At 38.1% G+C, this 14,638-nt stretch overlaps 1 pseudogene; it reads right to left on the minus strand.

The window, feature by feature from the left end:
• Positions 1–2,941: 2,941 nt before the first annotated feature.
• Positions 2,942–4,557, minus strand: LOC107803242 (putative receptor-like protein kinase At5g24010; annotated as a pseudogene).
• Between the last annotated feature and the right edge of the window lie 10,081 nt (positions 4,558–14,638).

Here is a 14,638-nt window from a genome sequence, read left to right on the forward strand (position 1 = left end):
CCTCCTACGATACACATCAGCAACAAGATCAAAGTCAAAGAGCAAAAGATATCAGGTTTAAACTCAAAGAATGAACAGGTTGAAATGATTGAATGTCCCAATACTTACCAGTAATGTCCAGGTTGTATTCGTCCAGCACGCTTTTCTGCCTTTTTAATCAACCTATCTGGTATAAGATGCCCGTTAACTGTAGTATTGGCTTTTTCCTCCTCCGCAGAATGATCGGATTGGCTGAATTCTTTAAAGCTCTTCTTTATGATGCCAGAGAAAAATGATTCTTTAGTGGCTTTCAGTTGGCCTCCTTCTTTACTAGATCCACCAGACTCTAAAGACGAGCCAGTGTTACCTAAGCTAGATATCAAGTTTAATGAGTAGGATAGGTTACTTAAACCAACCAAGAGACATTTTCAGAAATGCATTTTCCTAATCGAACAAGCCTAGTGTGAGCATGAACATCCAAACCACCAGTGATGACAGCCTTTAGAAAATTCATTTAAAGCACTATAAATATCTATATCTACACCAAAGTAACTTCTGAAAGCCTACCCAAGTAACTATAAAAATTGTTACTAAATAAGGAGGCAATAATATCAAACTGTGAAGATATATATGTAGTCACTACCTGCAGTTGACGTGCTGACCTCACTAACAACGTTCAGAGTGTTGAATATGGCTTCCCTTTAAGTTCTGTCATCAGTCAACTCTTTCACTTTTGGGGGAATCCTAGAAATGGACCGCAAAAATTTTCGCCAATTCTTCAATGTTCTGTTATATTTTGTTTTTTACATTTACACATATAGTCCGTGTTGTCAAAAGCCCATTTGAGGCACACTTAAGCCCTGAAGCTCAGAGAAGTTCAGGGCAGGCGCTTCACCTCACTTAGGCTGCGCTTTAGTGTAGACAAGACACTAAGGCGTGCACATCATTGCCCATAAGTTCTATCTTGAATAGAGCGATACTAAGCAATAAATATGATTGTCAAAAGATATATTAATTATTAACGAAATCATTATGAATGAAGTTGTTATTTTTTCCTTGTATTACAAATATGTTTTTATTTTTTTTCTTTGTTGCGCTTTTTTAACTAATGCCCACAATTTAATTGCGCTTTGCGCTTAAAGCCCCAATAGACTTGGAGCTCTTTTTAACACTTTTCGCCTTTGACAACACTACATATAGTTGGCTATGGAAGAAAATGATCCATATGTCAGCAATCTTTTTGCTGATGTTTAACAATCTCTCAAGAGCAGAAAAATAGAGGAGTCATATCATGAGCCAACTAGTTAGGGATTAAGACTTAGTTAATTGTATTGATTGTACATTCAGTTAATGATTATTCATGCAATTTGTAGGTGCACTTGACAATCTTAGAATTGCAATACCAGATTTTCCATTCCGCTTCTTGAGAAGTGCATTCTTAGTTAAAATAGCAAAGCGAACATAAGCTCGCACTTAATGTAAAGATGAAGGACATGATTAGCAGAGATGTTTCTGATAATACCTAGATGGTGTGATTCAAGCGACAGTCATGATAGTTAAATAATCTGGAACAAATTCAGACAGCAGACATGATGCTAAAGCCAAAAGGCCTATATGCTTAGCTCCTTTAGCTCACTTCCAGGGTTAACAAAAAAGCAAAGTGGTAAGAGGCTAAGAGCAGCAAGAACTGAATATGAATGAACTTATAAACGACAAAAACTATGTGACCAGGGGTTGAACTCATTGATGGGCTCAAAGTTAAACATTTGAGATTTTCCATTTTCTCTGTTTCTTTTTTTTTTTTTTTTCCTGAACAACATTGGAGGGTTCATTTAGTATATAATTGTAATGTGAATATCAAGATCCCCATCAAAACCTTCAGCTGCGCACTAATGGCACTTAATGAGAAGCATACCAGCACATTGTAAGTCGAAAGTTGTTCGTCAACATTTAGTTTTAAAAAAAACGAACGGAGCGGAGAGAAAGAAAAAGAACATAAGAGAACACATTCCAAATGGATGACGATAGCTTTGCCATGAAAATCAGAATCCTGAATCTTGCATGCTAATAGCTCCTTTTATTTGGTGAAAGGAGCTATTAGTTAAATGCTGAAATTGCAATGCATAAACAGCATAAATGAAAGCAAGTCAAAGCCAGGTATATGTGGAGGAAAAAAAGAAGGGAGAAAAGGAGACAATTTCATGATAAGAGGTGGAAGGCAAACTGCAGAGGCAAATAGAAATAAGACGAATGTAAATGGTCTTCTATAGACTAATTTGTGTATCAGAAAGGCTGCCTCCGACACCAAAGAAATGAGCAACAATTTTAAGGGCTGCAAGGATCTGAATTATTGAACCAGGTTTATTAGTACTTTGGTTGGTGCTCAATAGCAAACACTTGGCATTTTCACTGGTAGACCGAACACATCCTTGCAGGATTAGGAGCGACACTTTAGATGCTTCAAGGTATCATCTAGTACCCTTCACCATCTTTATATTAGAATGATGAAATTACTGATCTATCAAAAATATCATCTATCGTCCTCTCAGGCTCAAGCTAACATCTTAAGGTATTTCTGAGACTTACTATAACCAACCTTGCTAGTTATGATTAGATAGTAATTAGAATTTAGAGTTGCATTCATCATAAAACTTCAACAATGAGTGCTTGTCCTGAAGTCGCAATCTAATAATCTTAGTTTTCAATCACTAACGTCTACCAGTTCTATGTTTATAGTAAAAACTGTATGACATCAGCATGCAATAATGAAACAGGAGTCATAATTAAAGTGAGAATGTCCAATTTTCAACAACTCAAGCTTTCGAAGCATACAATAGTACAATACCAATAAATTGAATATGAATTTGCCAACAAGTTTACAAAGATAATAGCCTCAGAATCTTCACTTTCTGAATGTTAAATCATAAAACATAAGATATAGATGCACACAGAAAACATCAAATAGTGGAAAATCAAAAACAAATTCTGTTAAAACAGTAATTTTGCTTTTAATTACATAAATATAAATACTTACAGTACAAGACAACTGAACTCCGTGCTAAAGGCAACCCTAAAGGTTTCAAAGTAGTGAAAATTAAGATATCTTCTTAATCTTATTTCAGAATCATCACAGCTTATTAGATGACAGTTGGTTGCTGTAATTCATATTAACTTCAGGAATCTCGGTGGGTAACCTCCACCAGGTCCCAGAGTCAGTAGCCCCAGCTCTTCTCCGATGCATAATCACAAATGCTATCAGAAGCAAGAAGACAGCAGCTAGCATAGGATAAAAGCTACCACTTCCCTTCTTCCAACTCTTCAAGACAGAATGAGCACAAATCTCACCATCAAAACTACCCACAGAATTATTAATCTTCATGATCTCAACCCCATTCAGAATGGCATCTACAGCACGTGGCAGACTCATATTCGATGGCCCAACGCTCAATGTCAAAACACCAGAACTATCTCCATCAACTACAACATCAGCATAGAAAGGAGAAGCCAGCATCCCATTCGTAACTGACGTAAGATCCAAGTTTTCGTAGGCCAAATTGTCATTCACATACACATTAAAAAATAGCATCCCACGCGCAACACTAGCTATATCACAGAAGTGCATCCTAACCAAGTACTTGTACCCTCCAATCACCGGAAATGTCCATGTCATATTCAACTTGGAGACTGAATCACCCGAACTCCTAATAACTCGAGCAGAATTATAAACATTATCAGGACCAACCTCTCTACTTGCCCCACCATCTTGATAATTTATACGGCCACCAAAGTGAACCTTTGATGACCCGTCATTAGACTTGAGATATTCATCATCAGCAATCCAAGTTCTCCACAATGAATCATTAAAAGGAGTAACTTTCCAACCACCAACATTAACCCTTTGCATAGTTTCAAACCCATTCTTCAATAGTCCATGAATTTGCTCATTTTTATCAAAACTTACATACTGAGCCACATCAGCAATCAAATCATTAGGAGCAGAAATAACCTCAATCCCATTTACAAATGCAAATTTTGACTTATCCATGGGCACAAAGCTGATAACAAGCACATCTGAATCTACCCCAATCACATAATCCTTTATTATCTCAAGATCCTGACCCATTTCCATACTTAAACTGTTAAATAACACAAACCCATTTGCCAAGACATGAAATTTAGCATTATTAAAATCGAGAGCCGGAAATGGAGACGTACCAAGTGAGTACCAGGGTTCTTGATAAGGAACTTGTACTTAGAGGGGCGCGTGAAAACACGAGCGGTGTGGTAAATTGGAGAAGACTTAGAACTTGGGTTTGCGTCAGTGAATGAAATCGTTTCAGTGGAGGCAAGAAACGACATCGTTGAGTCGCCGGTGAAGTGGCGGTGGTCGGAGTCAACGGTTTTAGGTTCATGGGACCCGCAGTTTATGAGGTAGTGATCGATGGGGGAAAAAGAGGCTGCGATAAGGTTGAAGCAGAGGAGTGTGAAGGAGAAGTAGAGGGCTAAGGTGGAAGAGAGAGTCGCCATTGTAATTGAACAAAAATCGAAGTTAAGCTCTAAAGAGAAGGTTTGGAGTTTGATGATCATATGGGGGGATTGGCTGTATGGATGTATAAACGTGTGGGACCAATGAGATGTTAGCTGGTGAGTTTTGTCTGTAAACGTGTGGGTCCATCAAATGAGGGCTCGGTCAAACAATAAAAACCTTATATTCCAGTTTACAGTGTGCAAAAAAAAAAATCATTTTTTCAAAAAAAAATTGAAAATATTGTTTGTTTATGAAATATAATCATATTTTGAGGAGAGAAAATTTAAATGTTTTCAAAAATTGGTTAATGACAATTTTTGGATGAAAATTGTTATTCCACTCACAAAACATTAACTTTTCTTCAAATAAAATGCATGTCCAAACACAACTTCAATTTTCAAAAAATATTTTTCAACACAAATTCGAAAATATTTTTTTTCAAGTTTCAATCAAATCTATATCCAAACGCTAGCTTCATCTCTGACTATTTTAGCCTATGAAATCCTCTTCATTAGAAAATATTATACCCTTGATGTGAGAGTTCTAGATACAAATTCAAATTTAATCAGATCTCAATAAAAATAATCAACATCCAATGAAAAACAAAAAAAAAGTCAATTTTTTGTTTGAAGATGCTAATTTATTGTTAAAAATTAAGGTGTTTTACTTATCATCCTGTAACTAGCTGTAATAATTTGAGAAAAAAAATTAAAACATCACCTCCTACTTCAATTAGCTAAGGGCATCAAACGGGTGTAGTACAAAGACAAAGGCTCACGACCCCTTGATGATGGATGAAGTCGCTAAAGAGACTATGGTTATATCTCCTTTTATGAAAGTGTACGCATTTAAATTTTATAAATTTAAATTCATTTGGATTATATTTTAATTCAAAACAAATTAGTCCAAATATGTAACGATCCGGTCGGTCGTTTTGAGCTCTAGCGCGTCGTTCGGTAGTTTGAGACCTTGAGTAACTTCACTTCATATTTTATGACTTGTGTACGTAGTCGGAATCGAATTTCGAGAAGTTCAGAGTTGATTCGGATAGAAAATTCTAAATTCAGAAGCTCTAAGTTGGAAGAGTTGACTAAGGTTTGACTTTTGAGTAAGGCCTCGGAATCATGATTTGAAGGTTCCAATAGGTTCGTATGAAAATTTCGGACTTGGGCGTATGTCCGAGTTGAGTATCGGATGGTCCGGGATCATTTCGGCGCTTATTATGGAAAGTTGGCATTTTGAAAGTTTAAGAATTTCCTATGTTTGATTTGAAGTGGACTTTGGTATTATCGACGTCTGTTTGAGGTTCCGAACCTTGGAATAGGTTCGTATCTTGATTTATAACTTGTACGTAAAGTTTGGCATCATTCCGGAATGTTTAAGTATGAATCGGACGCGTTCATCAAAGTTTGAATGTTTGAAAGTTTAAAAAAAAGGTTTCGATCATCAATTCGTAGTTTTGATTTTGTTTGGTGTGATTTGAGGCCTCGAGCAGGTTCATGTCATGTTTTGGGACTTATTTGTGTGATTGGACGGGGTCCCGGGTGCCTCGAGTGTGTTCCGGGATGGTTTTGGACCAAGTTTGGATGAATTATTGTTGCTGGTTTGCTGGTGCTGATTTTGTTCTTCGCGAACGCGGAGGGAGAGACGCGTTCGCGAAGGAGGTTTTGGACTGCAGGCCTTTTTGTTCAACACGTTCGCGATAAGGCAGTCGCGTTCACGAAGGTTTGGGCAGTTGTGCTCCGCGTTCGCGATTGACGTTCGCCTAAGGTAAACTGGGCTTGGGAGTCTTGGCCTACGCGATCGCGAGGATGGTGTCGCGTTCGCGATGGTCAGGCCTGGTAAGGCATCGCGTTCGCGAGCCTGTCTTCGCGATCACGAAGAAGGATTTTGGAGCTGAAGCAGGTTGTGCTTCGCGAACGCGAAGGACTTGCCGCGTTCACGAAGAAGAGTTTATGGTCCTGAGTTTGTTGAGCTTCGTGAAGGCGAGGGCAGTGTTGCGTTCGCGATGAAGGTCATCTAGGCAGTGTATAAGTGAGCAAAGTCGGGTTTTGGCGCATTTTATCTCAAATCTTCCATTAGAGATGAGCTTGGGGCGATTTTTTAAGGAGCTTTTTCGTCATCCTCCACTAGGTAAGTGATTTCTTCACATTGTGAGTTAAATACATGAATTATGCATGGATTTGACATGAAAATTGGTGAAAATTGTGTGATTTTGAAGAAAACCCTAAAATTTGGTATTCTTGGATTTTGACCACGAAATTGGACATGGAATTAGGAATAAGTTATATATTTGAGTTCGTGGTGTCATGGGTAATGTTCATCGAAAATTTTCGGAATCCGCGCACGTGGGCCAGAGGGTTGACTTTGTTGACTTTTTGAGCGGAGTTGAGAATTATTACAAATTATTAAATTATGCGCATTTGAGTGTATTTTAATTGATTTGCACGTTGTTTAACTACTTTCGGATCGTTGGCTTTGAGCCGAGGAGTTAGAGAGGCATTGGAGCCGGTTATGAAACTTCGGAGCGAGGTAAGTCTCCCGTCTAACCTTGTGAGGGAGAAACTACAAAATTATCTCCTAGGTGATGTAATTGTTATGTGCTACTAGTTGCGGGTGCTACGTACGCACGAGGTGACGAGAGTCCGTACGTAGCTAAAGCATGTTTATGTCCGGGTAGACTCAGGATTTTATCATGTAATATTTGAATTACTTGAACTCCATTTGCTAGTGTTGCTCCCAAATACACACGCAAGTCGTACAAGTAATAAAATGATAAGTCGAGTATCGAACCCACAGAGACTTGTGTTAACTACCCACTAGTTTCACCAAGATTATTATTCAGTCAAATCAATTAGAGTTCAAAGGAGTGATTATACTAAGTAATAATTCTAACAAGTAACTAATTTAGCAAGAAGCAAATGGTTGCTGTATATTCAGTAGAGACAAATATTCCAGGGTTGTGATCAATTCACCAATCCTATTGTGTTCTAATTAACTCTTCCTTTCATACAATTTACTCACGGTTGCTAATTAATCGAACAATTTCTCTCATAGTATTCTCCCGAATTATTCTCTTCAATTATTCTCTAATCTAAACATGGCTTTCCCGAGCATAGCATAGATAGTAAATAGAACCTAACTGTTGGCTAGACAATTAAGCAATTAATCACAGAATTGAAGAAACGGTCATATATTGGTGAATTGTAATCAAGGTTAAGTCAACTTTAAACAACAATATTCATGGCTAAATCACAACCCCAGAACTATGGGTTTTAGCCACTTATGATAATATCAAACCAAATTCACAAGTGTTGAATGATTGAAAATACTAAGAAAAGCTAAGACAACTGAGATAACCTCGCTCTCGGATGTTCCTCGTGTGTATTTTTCCTTCAAAGTGGCGTCTCTCCTCCCAAAATAGGCTTAGTCTTGCTTTTATATGCGTTGGATAGGTCTTGGGCTGAAATAACCTTATCTCGGGTAAAGTTGGAGATGTTTCCCGTCACCAGCGCCCAGGGTAGCGTGGGGCACTAGCCCTGGCGCTGGAAAATTGAAGCTTCTGTAAATTGCGCCACAAGTAGCGCCTCACGCTGCCTGTGGCACTATAATGGCCATTTTCAACCTTTTTCTTCTTTTTGGCTCTAAGCTCGCACATTTCGCCCCCTATTGCTTCTAGATGATTCCTACATATAAAAATACCGTGAATTACATAAATCAATATATTTCACATCCGAAATTCACGAAACACGAGTAAAATATGAGGCGATATATATATATATACTTTAAGCTAAATATCAACACTCCACACTTAGACTCTTACTCGTCCTCGAGCAATGGGACTATCAACTATACCCCAACTACGTACATATCTCAACTAGAGTAGAGTACTTCAATTTTTAACCATACACGCTACCCTTGACTATGATCGATACCGGCAATCAAGCATGAACATACAAATTTCACATTCTTCCCGTTTCAAATACGCCCAGGTATAACCATTTCAATTCAATCAATTCAAATAACCTATCCGTAACCACCCTACCTCAAGAGCCGACTCGTTACCACTAAGCACCTTCAACTCGCGCACTCACCTATCAAGAGAAGTTTACAACATTACCAATCCTTCAAGAGATCATGTTCCCTCACCAACAAACAAAAGAGTGAATATAGAATAGTCCACACATTCAAGTATGCCTTTGAACATAATTTAAGGACATCACACAATTGAACAAAATTCGCTCACTCTCACAAACAATGCATATGCATCCCGTGGTCATACCATAAGCTTGCCCGTAGTGTACATCTCTACTAATATAAGCTAGCCAAATCTAGGATCAATTAGGACTTTAAGGTTGTAATGTAGGCTAAGGGACGGGTATGATACTTTTAGGAATAGTGACTCGCCCTCCTAAGCACTTTAATATATTATACTCACAAATCGAGCACATATTATTCTCAACCAATTCACTCGCCACAAGCCATATACAACATAGCCCTTTTTTCAATTAAGCACTTCTATAATCCCACTAGCACGAATTAGTAAGATTAGGAGGTGTGTGTTTTTCTACATTGTTTGAACCATTCTTTTTTGCAAATTTTTGCAAATTTTTTTCTTTTTCTCTTTTTTTTTTCTACACACACTCCATACATTAAGGTTCATCCGCTAGTGACCAGTTTTTTGTTTCACAACTTTAGTGCACCTTACGGGCCCTTCCATGGTTCCACTCAAAAGCTAGCGACTAAGTGCCTTAGGAGGTAAAGGTTCAACAATCTCAAACTAAAAACAAAATAGGGATACGACTTGTAGTGTGGGTGCCAAAGAAAAGGTCTATAGGCTCAAAGGGGCTAGCAACAAAAAAAATTATTTTTAAGTGACAAGCACATTTATGATCAAGCAAGAAACACCTATCTTTGCAGTCGCGTTCATGAAGGTTTGGACAGTTGTGCTCTACGTTCGTGATTGACTGGTCGCGTTCGCATAAGGGAAACTAGGCCTGGGAATCTTGGCCTACGCATTCGCGAGAAAGGTGCCGCGTTCGCGATGGTCAGGCCTGGTAAGGCATCGCGTTCACGAGCGTGTCTTTGCGATCGCAAAGAAGGATTTTGGAGCTGAAGCATGTTGTGCTTCGCGAACGTGAGGGACTTGCCGCGTTTGCGAATAAGTGTTTCTGATCATCAGTTCGTTGAGCTTCGCGAATGCTAGGGAAGTGTCGCATTCACGATAAAGGTCGTCTGGGCAGTGTATAAGTAAGCAAAGACGGGTTTTGGCGCATTTTATCTCAAATCTTCCATTGGAGCCGAGTTTATGGCAATTTTGGAAGGAGCTTTTTAGTCATCCTCCACTAGGTAAGTGATTTCTTCACATTGTGAGTTAAATATATGAATTATACATGGATTTGTACATAGAAATTGGTGGAAATTATGTGATTTTGAAGAAAAACTTAGAATTTGGTATTCTTGGATTTTGACCATGAAATTGGACATGGAATTAGGAATAAGTTATTTATTTGAGTTCGTGGTGTCATGGGTAATGTTCATCATTGAATATTTTTGGAATCCGGGCATGGGCCCGAGGGTTGATTTTGTTGACTTTTCGAGCGAAGTTGAGAATTATTATAAATTGTTAAATTATGCGCATTGGAGTATATTTTGATTGATTTGCACGTTGTTTGACTAGTTTTGGATCGTTGGCTTTGAGTCGAGGAGTTAGAGAGGCATTGGATCCGGTTATGAAATTTCGGAGCGATGTAAGTCTCATGTCTATCCTTGTGAGGAGGAAACTGCCCCTCATGTGATGTAATTGTTATGTGCTACTAGCTATGAGTGCTACGTACTCACGAGGTGACGAGACTCCGTATGTAGATAAAGCATGTTTATGTCCTGGTAGACTCAAGATTTTATCATGTAATATTTGAATTACTTGAACTCCATTTGCTAGCTTAATTAATTGAATTTGTAATTGAAATTGATTTAGAAATATATATATATATATATATATATATATATATATATATATATATATATATATTAGGCCGAGCTTTATCACCTTGAGTTGTTGGCAAATTATTTGAGAAACGGTAAAGGTTGCATTCACTTTATGCCCGTGTACTTGTATTGTAAGCACATGCCTCGAAATTCAATAAGTTCCTTCCTTTGTTGTGGAGCGGGCCGAACGCCTCGGCAGTATATTGAGATTCATCTCTGGTTCGTGTCGGTCGACCCTTGGCTGTGTACACACCACTCTGGATCGGGTTGTACGACCTCGGCATAATCGTGCGTTATACCGTTAGCAGTCCGAATATTCACGAGATTTTCCTTCCACTGATGCCTGGCATTATATATGATATTTCTTATCCGTTTGTTATTGGCACTTGATATTTTTCGAGCTGTTGATATAGAATACGAGATTGAAAAATTTATATCGTTAAAAGAAATTTTGAAAGATTATGTTAGTTACAATTTTTACCTCACTACTACTGTTGTGCTTCATATCTGTTTATGAATTATCATACTGATTTATTGGACCACTAGTAAGTGTCGATGTCGACCCATCGTCACTACTTCTCCGGGGTTAGGCTAGATACTTACTGGGTACATGTTGGTTTACGTACTCATGTTGCGCTTCTGTACTAAATGTGCAGCATCTGACAGGTTCGTTTGGTGGTCATCTTGGGGCGTAGGCGCAGCTGCTGAGGAAACTTTATGGTGAGCTGCATTCCAGGCTACGTATTGCAGCCCAGAGAGTCTTCATCGTACTATTTACTTTATCCTGTCTTATTTACATTCCAGACAGATCTTGTATTATTATTGTACTCCTTAGTAAATGCTCATGCACTTGTGACACCAGGTTTTGGGATACTCTAGTGGTTGTTTATAATTCAGCTTGATATTGTCATCTTTTATTTTATATCTTACTAATATTTTAAGTATTAATGATTTTTAAACGTATTGAATCCTTTACTTAATAAGACTTATGATTTTAAAAATAATAAAATAAATAATTGAATTGATAGTTCATTGTTGGCTTGCCTAACGGCGACGTTGGGCGCCATCACGACCTATAATGGGAAATTGGGTCGTGACAAAATGTATATTACGGGCTAATATAATTGAATTGAATGTATAAGTTCAATATATATGGATTGATTAAATAAGTCCAAATTCATTGGGCTAGCCCATTTAATTGGGTTGCGAATGATGAGCCCACTTTGTCAAGCCCAAGAAACCATCTTATTCTAGAGGCCTCGTTTGGTGCCATGTGACAAATGACATGGCACGCCAAGTCAAATGGAAGAGCCAATGGGATCATGCCACGTGTCAAAATGACAAGGCATGCCAAGTCAAATTAAATGGCCAGTGAAATTATGCCACATGTGCAAGTGACATGTTCTAGCTAATCAAATGCGGCCTTGTCACACTTCAATCTGATTGATCGGAAAGAGTTTATTTTCATCATAACTCTTCTCTTCTGTAACTATAAATAGGGGTCTTCATAACTCAGAAGACACCAGAAGTTATAACAAGAAGAAAAAGAGAGTTCGTGGATCAAACGCCACAAATTTTCCTACAAGTTTCAAGTTTCAAGCAATCAAGTTCAAGTTCAAGAATTCAAGTTCTAGCTCAAAAACGAAGAACAAATCAAGGTTCAAGGAGTACGAGTTCAAATCAAAGTTCGTGCTAGTTGAATTAAAGATCATCGTTCGTGGCAACAAACATAGATTCAAGATCAAGATCAAAGGCCCTTGATTTTTACTATTGGAAAGAAGAATAAGAGAAATCATAGAGATTGTAACACTCAAATTATTTAATATACAATACTACGGTTGTTGCAATATTTTTCGATCTCGGTTATTTTTCTTGACCAAAAATTATTGCCTACAAATTCTAGCATGCTCAGAGGGACCATCTCTACCTCTCATATCAACTTTTCAATCACCAAAGTTCAAGAACATCGAAATGGCTTCAAATAAAATTAACTCCAGATCAACTTCCACTGAGGCTACTAATTCCAAGTTCTATGCTGATATGGAAAGCATCCTCGATGTTACTTTTGGAAGTTTTGGGCCAGTTACAAGGAGAAAAGCAAACTCTTTAGGACAATAAGCACTCCAAGTATCGTCTGCGTCAACCCCTATTTTCGTATCTTCAGCTTCAAAAGGAGCAAGATCCTCTACAAGCATGGCCCAAAAAGGGAACGACATTGCCAAAAGGAACGAAAAGGTTCTTGCCAACTTAGTTTATCGAAGTCCGAAAAACCTTTCATGCAAGATTATGATGATGACTTTAGCGTTAGCTGTACTTTAGTCTCAATTAATGCGACCTCCAAGCTCTATCCCAATAAAGATCCATATCATTCTTCATCCTCTACAGTGATCATGCAAGCAATGGTTATTGGAGCTCCTACCGTAGAAGAACAACTTGCAAATTTGACAAAAGCGGTTGAAGGCTTGTCAAAGAGCATGCGAGATCAAGATGCTAAACTTTCCAAGTTAACAAATAAGTTGTATAGCATAATAGAAGGAGAATCCACACAATCACCTTTAAATCTTCAAAGGTTACAAGAGAAAGGGGACTCCTCTAAAAAGCAAGCAACGACAACCAAGAAGATCCAAGTCTCCGCTGAAGGCCTAATTCCCGTTGAAAAATTAAAGGACTTCATCATGGAGGCTATCAAAGATAAGTCTGAGTCATCATCCAAATTATCTCTCACATATGCAAAGCCATATACACAAAGAATTGACAACTTGAAGATGCATGGTGATTATCAACCTCCTAAGTTACAACAATTCGACGGCAAGGGAAATCCGAATCAACATGTAGCGTACTTTGTTGAAACTTGCAACAATGTTGGAACGTACGACGATTATCTTGTCAAACAGTTTGTTCGATCTCTCAAAGGTAATGCATTCGATTGGTACACAGATCTCGAATCTGGATCCATCGATAGTTGGAAGCAGTTAGAGCATGAGTTTCTCAATCGTTTCTATAGCACAAGATGCATCATAAGCATGATCGAACTTACAAATGCTCATCAACAAAAGGATGAGCTAGTTATTGACTTTAATCAACAGCTGAAGGAGCTTAAGCCTCAACTGTAAAGATCACCTTAGCGAACCTTCTGGCATCGAAATGTACATTCAAGGCATGCATTGGGGTCTTCACTATATCTTACAAGGCATAAAGCCCAAAACTTTTAAAGAACTAGCAACTCGTGCTTATGATATAGAACTAAGTGTGGCCACAAGTACAGACCAAGGGCTACCTGTCTTTGAGCCTTACGACGAAGAAGAATAAGAACAATAAGGCGACGATGAGGGCAAGTTTTCATACGATAATGAAACCGAAAGGTCTATGCATGTTACTATGCTCCTCAACACACGAGCCTAAACTGCAAGTTATAATGTTGTTCAATGCACGAGCCTAAACTGTAAGATATAATGCTTCTTGGCACATGCGCCTATATTATATGTCACGAAGCTCCCCAAATTTGAACTAAATATTTAAGTCATAAAGCTCTTCACATTCGAGTAAAATCTTCAAGTTGTAAAGCTCTTCAAATTCGAGCAAAGTGTTCAAGTTCCAAATCACTTCAAATTGAGCAAAGACTCAAGTCGAAAGCTCTTCAAAGTCGAGCAATGAATTCAAGTCGCAAAGAATTCAAATTCGATCAAAACATCAAGTTGCAAAGCCTTTCAACTTTGAGCTAAATCTTCAAGTCACGAAGCTCTTCAAATTCGAGCCGAACTTAAAGATTTCAAAATTTTCCAAGTCTTCAAGTTATGAAGCATTTCAAATTGTAAGCTAAATCTTCAAATTAATTACAATGCTCCTGGACGCATGAGCCTAAACTGCATGTCACAAAATCTTCAAATTTGAGCAAAATCTTTAAGTTACAAAGCTCCTAAAAATACGAGCTTAATCTATAAGTTGCAAAACTCTTTAACGCAAGAGCATAAATTGCATGTTGCACATGGCCCACAAGAGTATAAATGTCACAACCCCAGTTTCCCTCCATAGGATGTCGTGACGGCACCTAGTCTCTACGACTAGGTAAGCCTAACACTTACTGAATAAATTGACAGAAATTAACCAACAGAACTATTGAGCAGAAACCGGATATTTCTAAAT

This window comes from Nicotiana tabacum, chromosome 19, assembly GCF_000715075.1.
Source record: "Nicotiana tabacum cultivar K326 chromosome 19, ASM71507v2, whole genome shotgun sequence".
Classification (NCBI taxonomy): domain Eukaryota; kingdom Viridiplantae; phylum Streptophyta; class Magnoliopsida; order Solanales; family Solanaceae; genus Nicotiana; species Nicotiana tabacum.